The sequence below is a fragment of the Tachypleus tridentatus genome, chromosome 8, assembly GCF_004210375.1.
Source record: "Tachypleus tridentatus isolate NWPU-2018 chromosome 8, ASM421037v1, whole genome shotgun sequence".
Lineage (NCBI taxonomy): Eukaryota > Metazoa > Arthropoda > Merostomata > Xiphosura > Limulidae > Tachypleus > Tachypleus tridentatus.
In genome coordinates this window covers 70,876,386-70,888,842 of record NC_134832.1, presented here as the reverse complement: position 1 = coordinate 70,888,842, position 12,457 = coordinate 70,876,386, and the positions used below count along the sequence as shown (strand labels likewise).

Below are 12,457 nucleotides of genomic sequence, written 5' to 3'. Positions count from 1 at the left end.
CCTCAATGAGATCCTTGTATTTCTTTTAAAAAATCTCTAATATTTGGAAACCAATTTTATAAACGATAGTTTTGCATAAGGTGTCTATGATGAAATTGCCTATAGTGTTATTTGTATCTTCCCTTTTTATGTACTAATTTTACTTTCAGTAGAGTGCCCATGGAAGTTTCCATATAAAAGCCAATTCGTTTCTTTGTAGCACATCATTTCAAGTATTTTGTTTGGTGTAACGTGTTGCTAAGAGATTTGTCTTGCTCAGAGCAGTTTTAAAATAGTGAAGTAAGACAGCTGAAGTTTAAACAGAGAATCATAAAGCATTTTATATTTTTAGGTTTTAATTATTAAAATATTTAGGAACATTTATAGTTTGTACTGTTTTTATGCTGATTTTTCATCTCCCGTCTACAATTAAACTTCTTAATTCGGTATGTCAATAAAATGAACAATATTTGTTGTACATGCAAAACAGCAGAATAGGCTATCTGCGCTCTACCCACTGCAGGGATTTAATCTCAGAGCTTAATGTTATAAGCCTTCAAACTTACCATGGGTTATGCATTTTAAGAGTTAAGGAAAGTAAATTAATGTAAACAAAATGTAATTTCACATTATCAATAACAGAACCAATGTTTAGCGACTTATAATTTTCGTGATCTTACACAATTATACATATCAAAACTAAATTCGATACCTATGAATCTTTATTTCACTTTCACTACCTCTAAAACATGTTTACACACATATATCTTACCAATATTGTAGATTTGGAACATGCAATTAGTTTTTTTTAATTAGCTGTAAAAGTTAAATTAACTACTTATAAACACATGCAGTTGATCTTTCAGATAATTTTTTACATTAAAAATATTTTAGCTTTGAGAAAACATTACATAAGTAATAATTACAGCTATAAATAAAAAAATATATATGTTAAAGGAATAAAAGATGTCACAAAACTCAATCAGATTTTATGCATTGACTGTAATTGTGTAGCACATATTTCATAGACTTTAAGAGAACTTGATAATTCACATATATACTTACGTATAAAATCATCAAAAAGACACATACAGCCTTAGAATGCCTTCAATTTAAATAAAGTCGTTACAGAAAAAATTGAAAAGTATAATGTTTGTAATCTTGAATTTTAAATTGAACATGAATTAAAATATTCAATTAATTTGACATATTTAAAAAAAATCAATAAATGGCGATATGTTATACAACTTTGCACATAGTGCGTACGTTTGGATGAAAAAAGATATTTCCAAACACAGTATTACTGGACCAGCCAAGAGCCAACCAATCATTCGCTATAGTAATTATAAAAAACAAATCAGAAATCATTGTACACAAAAACGTTAACCTTCGAACATTGTGTTAAGAATTGACCAAAATAAAAATGAATGTACAGAATGCGACTGGTTTGTATATAGATATTACTGAATTATGAGCTTAAAACCACATTTTAAATTTGTTTTATATAAGCAGTAACAACCATTTATGATTTTGTGGCAACTGGCAGACCTAACTGAATTTCTAAAAGGTAACAACAATTTATTTTCCCTTATATTTAATTGTTTTACTATCCTATTACTAACGCATAATCCAAGTATTTTATAAATGAGCTCTAGAACTGAATTGTATTTTGAACTGCAAAACAATATTGATTTTCTAGATAATTGTGAATTTTGTTTATAGTAAGAAACGTGCAAGTTTTATATATACGATAGAAATAACACAGATCAAAAAATTCATAAATGACTTTTTTTAAAGACGAGATAATTACGAAGCATACAGTTGAAAACACAATAAGATATAAAGGATGACAATAAATTAAAGCAAAGAAGCATGTAAATAATAAATAGTTTTTTCTAACGTTGATGATTGAAAAGTTATCTTGATTGCCTATTCTCACTTGCATATATGTGTAAATGGGTAATTTTCATATTGCATAAAGTTTATTTTCAGTAGAAATTATAAAACATATAAGTCGTATTAATGAAAAAATGTTAATTTAATTGTTAGAACGAAATGTTCGGAAAAGTCATCTTAGTTTTCTGATAATTTCAACCATAACGATTGATAAAACTATCTATCCAAGGCTTGTAATGACCAACATTAACATAGATTCCAGGTACTCCGGGTTGACCACATCCAATTCCCCATGACACCAAGCCAACAACTTTCCATAATCCATTTTGATTTTCACACACTAGAGGGCTCCCTCCATCACCCTGAAAAGGAAAATATATTATATATATATAATTAAGTACCAAAACTCTACATCATTAAATACACAATGCTATGTAAAATATATTTGCCATATTTATATCATTTCTCTTTTTTTTTAAGTTCAATTTCTTTTCGGTATTCCATGTTGAACGGGGTTGTGCATGTAATTCATTCTTTTGTTCCTATTTTAGGTTTAAAGTCATTTTTGTTAATTCTTATGTTTTGTAATGAGCCTTTCTTTAGTACGAACATACATTTACGTGCTTTAGATAAATAAATATATTTAATTAAACTTATTTATAGTTTTTACCTCACAAGCATCTTTGCCAGGTTCCCCTCCAGCACATAAGAATCCTGGATAAAGTCGATAAGCACGGCCAAGTCTCGTGTGTTGAAGTCTTATTTCACAATCTTTGAACCCTATGATGGGCATATCGACCTTTCTTAGAACATTTTGATATTTTCCGTTGTTTCCTGAAAACAACAACGACAATGCTGTAGCTTAACATTATAGGAACAACATCTAATTCGTTAAATAAATGAAATGGTAAAGCTGTTCTATTACAGTGTAACTTTTCTAATATCAACCAAAATATAAGTAGCGTGGAATCAAATATACGAAAAAAATTTTTTAGAGTGAATTATTTCAGTAAAGAAATTAAAGTCTTTAAGGAATTACAAAAGACATTTGTGTACTTGTGTCTATGTATATCATTTCTTACCAAAAGCGTCCTTTCCCCATCCACTAACCCAACATCGTTGGCCATCAAAACGGTCATGAAGATCTGGAAGACATGCTGGAGCGATGTGAGGAGTGTTTAATTTCACAGGACTGTCTAACAAAAGCAAGGCGATGTCGTTTTTTAGGTTTCCAGGGAAAAACCGAGGGTGGACGTGAACCTCCAAAATATATTTTTCTATGTATGGATAAAACTCATCGTCTCTGTTAACGTCCCATTCACCAAGTCTTACTTTAAGATCACCAGCATTAAACCTATAACATAACAATTAAATGTTGAACATTCAACAAAACCTAAATATATCAAACAAAGACAGAAATTTGGAAATTTTCAAGGATTCCAGGTTTGAATTTAAAAGTTTTATTGAAGGTGGATTTCAATATTAATTGATGAGTTTTTAAAACGAAAAAATGTCAATAAGTTATAAATACACTTTTGCTAAGCTGAATAAGTAAGCACAATTAACTTCAAGAAATGATGTCAAATTCTCTAATCTGCTTTTGTAGCTAGAAAATAACTATTTGAAGTAACACATGGGCCTTATTAGAAACATTATGTTTTGAAAAATTACTATTGTAACTTTATTATCCAGATTTCACGAAAGAACACTTAATACATGTATACTGTAATTGTGTTACTTGAAATGATAGTTAGCACAAAAACATTTCTTTACATTCTACATTTTCCTTAAGGAACTGCCCCCCGCTAGTACAGCGGTATGTCTCTGGATTTACAACGCTAAAATCAGGGGTTCGATTCCCCTCGGTGGGCTGAGCAGATACCCCGATGTGGCTTTGCTATAAGAAATACACACACCTTAATGAACTTACTTTTTAACACAGTGGGCCGCAGTAACTATCCATCTACTCTCTATCAACGCGCCTCCACATACATACAAGCTGTCTTTTGGTCCAATCTTTCTCAATATAGCCACCTAGTGGTGAACAATATGTTTCATTAATTTAGGAACAATACATAGATTAACGTAACAATAATTTTTAAATTTTACAAGTTATTGAAATATAGTTTGCTTAGATCACTTAAAAATAAATAATAAACGATACGAAGAATAACGAAAAAATTAATTTCGAATGCTTATCCTAATCTATTTTATAGTTAGCCTTTTATGATTTCTATATTTAATAGATGCAGACTCTGTATATACTATTATTTAGTCTTGTAGAATATACAATAATCAATTTATCCAGCATTTCTTTGTTCTTCTTAATTCATCTCAAGTTATCAGTTGGATTTCGTACAAAGAGAAATGTCTTGTTTGATTTAATATGTTGGTTTAACTAAACAAACTACCTGCCAGGGAAACTCTCCAAATTCTGCCGAGTCATCATGATATTGTAGATCCTGGACACGACCCTGGATACCAAAAGCGTTTCTTTTTCCACAAGTAGGATATGTTGCAGGAGGAGCAATGGGGTTAGGATACCCAGGTTTTCCACCAGGAGAAAACGGTAAACCTTGAGAGTGGGTGACATCTGGAACAGCGATGGATGGCAGATTAGGAATGGGGTGATTGTGGATATTAGAACTATCTGGCAGAGAGTTTGGTGGTAAAACAGAACCTGGATAACTACCACCAGCTAGAGCTCCAGGCGGAATCTGTTGACCCTGAAGAAATGCTTGAAACTGTGATTCGTCGAATCCAGGCAAGGAGGAGATGTCAAAACTGCCTTGAGGAACATGCTGAGTGACATCTTGTCCGAGAAAACCCTGACCAATACCTTGTACAACACCACCAGGATAGGATTCGATTTGCTGCTGAATAATCTGTGAACCAAGAGCTCCTTGGTGTAATGATGGAATGGTGCTTCCTGCAACAGGTGACGGTAAAACTTGACAACAAGTCCTCAGAAGACCACAGCCATCTCGATTGAAGAAAGGAACAAAACGGGACATGATATCTTCAGCATAAGCAGGCGTATACGTCTAAGTTAAAATAAACAAAAACAGTATGGTTTTGTAATTTTGCATACAAATAAAACGTTATATGTTAAAGAAATCAAATTAATGCTAATTTCATCCAAAATATGCAGTGCACAAAAGAAGCAACTTAAATTTAAAGCTTTATTCACCATCATTATTTTTTGTGGTAATAACTTTTATGTTAATGCTATAATCATTTTTCTTTAGGTATTCCGTCTGGTGTAGGGACAACGGTAAGTTTACGAAGTCACAAAGTTAAATTCCAGGGTCTGATTTCTCACAGCTTGTACAACAAATAGCTCAATTAGGTTTCATTCTAAAGCAAACAAACATACTTCAGATATTTACATTAAGCTACTGCAAGAGACTAGTTATTTCGTTTACCTCGTTTGCTGTAGACCTAACTGCTCTTTTTTTGTTTTTCTCTTGGGGATTTTCAAAATCTTTCTCAGGTTCAGCCAACTCAGTAAGATTTAAATTCTCACCAGAAAATTTGCTTCTTTCATCAATAAGTTGTGCTTGGTCTTCTAAACGAGCTCCATCGTAATTCGCTATATAACCATTACGGCAAAGATAAAATGGTACACAAACACAGTTTTCTTTAGAAAGAGATTGTTTTCCATAGCCAGACGCCGCAACATTATATTTCTCTTGGTTGCCATCGATACTCTTAGAAGGTCTGTTGATACTGGGATAATTTTTTAATAGAATATCTTTGATCGTTGTTCAGTTGAAATCCTGAATTATTCAACTGCGAATATTTAGTAGAATGTGATGCTTGGTGTTTATATCCATGTTGTTTAATAGAAGCTGAAGGATGCTGTACGGAGGTTTCGTAGGTATTTTGAGACGATAAAAAGGTTGGTTCTTCTACGTTAGAGCTTGGTGAATAACCTACAGAGGACTGATAAACGGACGCTGGTGGATTAGAGTTATCAACGTAGGGAACTTGTGATTGGGGCGAAAAAGAATTAGACTGACTTGAGAAATAATTTGTTTGGTATGGATTTGGTTTAGAACTGGAGGTTTGAACTTTTTGGCTTATATAATAATTGTTTTTCAATGGAAATCTAGTTGATTCTTTATAATCTGAGTAAGAAGGAATTGAAGAATCATACGATTCCTTATTGGATTGGGTGTTTACATTAACGTAAGCATCTGTACCGCTAGGGTAAGGATTGTTAAAGCTCTGGTACTCAGATTTCTTTTCATAATTCTTTTCTATAAGCTTATCGTCACCAATAGATAGAATAGGGATGAAACCTTGGATACTTAATCCTTTTTTGTTATTGAGAATTCTTCCTTCCCGCTTACTACCATCGTTTGTGAGTAAGTCATCAAAATCGAGAACACGTGAGCTTCTGCCGACTGTATTCTTTGTACCGTTATTAAGGGATTCGTTGGTTTTCGAGTCTTCAACAAATAACGGAAATAGTGTGTCATTTACTGAAGAAAGACTGCTAAGTTCTTGTGCGGTAGAATCACTAGATGTGGTGAATGGTTCTGTTGAAGTGTCTGTCTTTCTTTCTTCTGCTTCAGAGACCAACCTACTCACTTCTTCGTCCATTGGTGTTCTTTGGTTTAAAGTTTCCCAGTTCCAACCTGGGGAGTCAGATGATGATTTGACATTTTCGTCTACAATGCGCAAACCTGTGTAAAACAGAATAATAACTTAATATTGTATAGGCACGCAGACAAACACATAAATACTTGAAAACAAAATAAAATTGCTAGGAAAATAAGTTAAGTCTCTCTCTATATATACATGTGTGTGTTTGTAATGCATGTAAAAAATTAATTGTAATTTTATTTGAATTTATTCAAAAATTTAATTTTGGCTTGAGATAAGAGGAAGCAAAATATTATAACTGTAAAGTTTATATTTAGTCAAAAACTATAATAAAAATAAATTCAAATTAGGAAATCACGAAAAAATATATTAAAAAGAAACAAGACTTTATTCTTCAACGTCAAGTGAAAGGAGTAACGCGAATTTTTAATGTTTTGAAACACTAACAAGTCAGCACTAATCAGAATAGTGATAACCCGTGACAACTACTAACAACTTAGACGAATACAGTCTAAAGTAGCAGAATAACTTTAACATAATTTTATTACCAGTACAACTGATGTTAAGCTGTGCAGAAGTAGAGTAAAAAAATAAATTTCAGTTGCTGTCTGATGCGGCTGTAGTAAAGAAACCTATTACTAGTGCCATCTGTCTGCCATTTGTTTACAGACAGTGATTCGTCTGAGGGAGTAATGACCCAAATTGGTGTCTACTTGGATCAGAGCTAGCATTGAAAATCATCGTGGCGAGTCTAGTTGAACGTTTCTGAACCTACTGACCTGCTTTCAACAGGATGTAAGATACAGGGTTAATCCACTTACTGAAGGCGTGGGTCCTCAACCTTGAATACCGTTTTAGTCAAAAACCATTCAAAGTTGTTGCCTAAGAATTTGTTCTGTACATCTCCTTGTCGCTTTGCTAAAGTCCCTTCCGTGCTAATATAATATCTTGCACGAGCTCATTCTGTAGGGTGTGTTTAAAAAGATTAATTATAGTTAATTAGTTTAGCAAAGTATACATTGAACTTTATCTCCTGAATATTGCCGTACTTTTCCTCTTATCTTGAGAGGCGCCAAAAGTATTATTTAAATTTCAATTGCAAGTATCAATGTGTGTTTTCCCATCACATCCATAGGAAACAGATGGGAAAAGTGACAATTCTCATGATAATGAGGTAACACACACAAGCCAAATACCTGTTAATCATCTCAGTGGTAACACCATTTAAAAAGACATAAAGTCCATCAGAGAAACACTGGCAGAGAACAAATTAAAACTTGCATTTTTTTCTAATGTTATACTGAATGTAATTTCTATTTTAACAAGCTACAACTACAAACTTTTGAAACTGTAATTACGAAACATGGTAATGTTGTAATACAGTGCTTTAATGCCAAGTAACATCATTCAGGAAATGTCCACCACTACCCAAGAAATGAAAGTTAATGTCATTTATTGATTAAAAATTAGAATAGCAGAAAGATGTAGACGGGGAAATCAGTATAATATTTTTTATTTCGCAAACTCTAAGTTATATGAATAAAGTAGAGTATAATACTGTGTTGGGTCGATTGTAACCGTAGAAATTTTCCACCTTGATTAATATGTATCAGCAACTCAAACGAAGGTCTGTACTGTACTTACCTAACGTTGAAATTCGAGGCAATCTCTGATTAGCTGTGACATAGAATTACCAAATCCAATTAGTAACAAGCTGTATAAAAGTGCTGAACACAATCCTGTATATTTTAAGTAGTATTCACGTTTGAAATATATTTCGTATATTTGCACAAAGCTACACAAGGACCATCACCACTAGCCGTCCTTAATTTTGAATTGATAAACTAGAGGGCTTATAAATAATAACACCCTCTGCCGACGAACTACTGAACTACGAAAGAGAATATTAGGATTTCATTGTCGTTCTAATAACGCACATGACAGATCCTCAGATCATAAATTCGCCAAGAAAACAAAGATTGGCTACTTCCAGTGCCTTTTCGGGTACAGCGAATTCAGAATAAAAAAAACTGTTCTTCTTCATAGAATTATTTTTTTATGTTAATCATCATTTAGAAAATATCCATACCATTAAGTCTAGAAATATTTATTATTTGTAAGTTAAAAGTCTGGCAACAATCACTGATTTATCATTTGATTTCAGTTCCAGATGTATTTACGTAGAAGCTCCCTTATCAATTATGGTTCCGCAATGACAGACAGATGTAGATATGTAAATACACCTCTTCAGCATAATACTAATGTTAACTTATTTGAACAGGCTTGCAGAAACATATTAGTTTCTTATTATTGATATTCAATATCTTACCACTTTCAGACTTGACAAAGATGATATGTTGTAGTAACAAAGTAGACAACAAAACTGCTTTCTTCAATTCCATCTGGAATATTTAAAAATAACAACTAAATATTTTATCAAATTAGAAAAATAAAAGATGAATCAAATGTTTCAGATGCTAAAGCAGTCACGTGCTGATAGTTTACAGTGTCATCCAATTAATATGCCAATATCACAACTAATCTTTCTAAAATTTATTAAAAATACTAGAATTTTATACACATTGGCTAAAACTATTACTAGCTTAGGCACTCTCGTCTTACATGATACGAGTGATCTGAATCAAATTTATTCACAATGATAGAATTTAAATTTACAGCATGTATTAGTTTCATGGAAGCAAACATAAATATGTCTCTCAAAGTCATGTAATTCCATAACGGTCCTCGATTATTATGAAGTTGATGTCAGATCAAGATTTGATATTGTGCTAAAGTTTTGTTCATGTCAGATTAGGATGTGATATGATGTTAAAGCTTTTATAACGTATTTTAAAAATATGTACATAGCAGAATAAATACTCTGTACATGTCTTTACAGATAGAGGTCGTAGAGACCTTATTCTGCCTTTTTCCATAACACATAATGTCTATAGATAACGTTATTTTTTCTCATGAATAACTAAACTCTTTTTTACAAAACAGAACAGCTATAGCGATCTACTAACATTACATTCAACCAACACAGTTTTGCGTGGGTTTTCATTGGACGCAGCGGTTTTAGAAAAATTATAGAATAATAATTACAAATACGTGCTGTGTGAACGTTCATATATATTTCATTTTTAACGACGGAAAAAACAACAACATTAAATAAAATATATGTTTGTGTTTAGCGTAATATTTTTCTTTATGACTCTCTGAATTATTATTGTGGAACATGAAACATATTAGAAGTTATTCAATCGCATATCTTACTTAACTAATTAAATACTGTAGTTTCAAATTATAACACGGCAGCTATCCAAACTTATGGATAGCTGTACTGCCAATGCTGAGGTATAACAGAATGACTTGCATCAGTTGGCGAGTTGGACAAATATTTAAAAACGGACGTTATTTATAGTAAGTACAAAATAATGAATGTGAATTATCATAATTTGAATCACAAGTGTAGAATACATGGAAACACACTCAACAATGTGACTAGAGAGAGATCTTGGCATAGTGGTAAGTAAGTCAGTTAAGCCATTCAAGCGGTTTCTATTGCTAGTAGTAGTAGAATTTGAGAGTGCATTATACAATATATTAATTACAATTCAAACGAAGTCATTACCTCTCTGTACAAAGAACAAACAAACAAAAACAAGACAGTTAGACCTCGATTAGGGTGTTGTGGATAGTTTTCGTTTCCTTATACAAGAAAGGATAATAGTTTGTTGGAAATATGTCAGTTTTAATTTTTTGTTTGGAATTAAGCACAAAGCTACACAATAGGCTAACTATGTTCTGCACACCACAGGTATCGAAAATTGGTTTCTAGCAGTGTGAGTCCACAGACATACCACTGTGCCACTGGGGGGCGAAATGGCTCTTATAAAAACAGGATAAGATATCCTTAAGAAAGTTTACAAGGCCTCTGCTTTCTTTACGCTGTATTCTGAAGGCAAAAGGACACAAGCTTAAGATTTGAAAATGACATGTTAAATTTAATTTTGTAACGGAGTTATTGGTTTACGAAATTAGTTGCGTCTGTGGTAGTGGACACTGGTACTTGACAAGAGCTAGAAAAGGTAGAATCATTTATTTCTTGAAAAATAATGGGAAAATTTAAATATTTATCTACTTTTCTCAGTAGAAGGTATGCAAGAACAGCTTCTAAGAACCAAATAGTATTTTATTGTTCGTATGTTATTTAAAAGAATCTTTATAACAAATGTTCTTGGAAAAGAATAGATTTATTTAAATACTGTGTTTAGACTAATAACGTTGTATTTTTTTCAGTGAAACAATGTTTTAAGCTATGTATACATGCAGTTAGAGATAACTAATTTTCTTCATTTTGCACCAAACACTCTGTGTACGAAATAGAACAGGGATATTACTTATAACTAACTTTTCACTACCATACATTTTTGGTGTATTACAGTTAACATTTAAAAAGGCAGTTTACGTTATTTTTGTCAACTAACTACAAAATGAAATTATTTTGTATTATGCGTTAAATAACTTTAGGAGTGAAAAGAAATGTCCACTTTCTGGAACACATATCCATTGAATCATCCCATAAGAGTGAATTAAAATGTTCACTTTCTGGAACACGAAAGCATTTAATCACTCTAGTTCTCTTGAAAGATGCACACCCTCTTCTATTAGCTTTTCATAAACCAATTCGCTCATCCACAGCGGAAATGAAAGTATAAGAAAGTTTTTTGTCCTCTTCTGCACAAAATATTCGAATAATCATATAATGAAAACAACTCGGCAACACTATTTAATAAAAATAAATTACTAACACTGATCAAAGCAAAATATGTCAGATTTAGATAGCCTATTTGTAGCTTTGTGGTTAACTTCAAACAAACATAAACTTATTAAAATAATCAAAAATATACATAAATATCTATAATTCAAACTGTTACTTCATGCGAAGTTTTGAACATGCCTTCCTAAAAAACTTGGTCTTTGATCTTCGTTGTCATAAAATCTTACAAAGATTGCAATAAATATATAACTTGGCATTGTGTACTAATTCAAAAACTAGAAACTAGCTTTGAATTTAAATATTAAGCCCATTGATTGACAAGTTTTGAAAACCAAAATAAATTCGTTTTATTAATTTATTTCTACACGAATTTTCTCGCAAAAAATAATAATTTGGCAAATTATACTTAAAATTATAATTTTGCTTTTCTAACATCTATTCCCGCTAAAGGAAGGCTCTCCTTTCAACAGCCCTTGGGTTTAGGGTTTTGTCGTTTTCACCACAAAATGAAGCAGTTATTTTATTTTTGTTTATTTCGAAACTAATATGTTAAATATACTACCACATCTCAAATATTCAGAACTTAGTTACAAATAAATAAAATATACGTAATGTAGTTTTCCAACTCAACTGAAATATACATGTCTTAAATAGCAAGTAGAATCATACCTTTCCCTTCATAAATGTCTGGAGAACTGTTTGTAGTTTCTTTCATAAACATTCGCCTTATATTTTACGTTCGATGGCTTGTCCCTCTAGCACTTGGATGACAAAGCATTGCTGGCCCACAAAGCTCTTTATATACCTGCTACGTGTAAACGAGGTCAATCGCCCAGGCGGCGGATCGTCGTCACAACTTGTTCTTAATATTGAATTCCGTTTATAAGTGAGAGAAGGGAAACATTGACGTCTTCTGCTTCTTCTCTCCTCCCTTCTTATGTCACAGTGATCATAATACAGCAAGAATAAGGGTCAAGAAAGTCACGATTTAATAATGATAACTTCTGAAAATATTATGAAAAAAGTTTATTTTTTTATGTTTCAAATTTATGAGATTAGGAATGACTTCAACGAGCAAAAAAAACTTAACTAACAGCATAGCAAAAATTATGTTTCGGTCAGAATGGTTAATTTGATCGCATAATAGGTTAATGTTACTTTGTAAAATATATTATACATACATATTAG

The 12,457-nt window shown here is 32.0% G+C and overlaps 1 pseudogene across 1 annotated transcript; it reads right to left on the bottom strand.

Annotated features, from left to right (window-relative positions):
- Nucleotides 1-689: 689 nt before the first annotated feature.
- Nucleotides 690-12,188, bottom strand: LOC143222625 (uncharacterized; annotated as a pseudogene). Its single transcript, XR_013012393.1, has 8 exons — nucleotides 11,939-12,188; nucleotides 8,816-8,888; nucleotides 5,301-6,566; nucleotides 4,287-4,919; nucleotides 3,806-3,909; nucleotides 2,958-3,229; nucleotides 2,546-2,709; nucleotides 690-2,237 (listed from the first exon to the last, which is right to left on the bottom strand). The product of XR_013012393.1 is annotated as an uncharacterized LOC143222625 (transcript).
- Nucleotides 12,189-12,457: the final 269 nt, after the last annotated feature.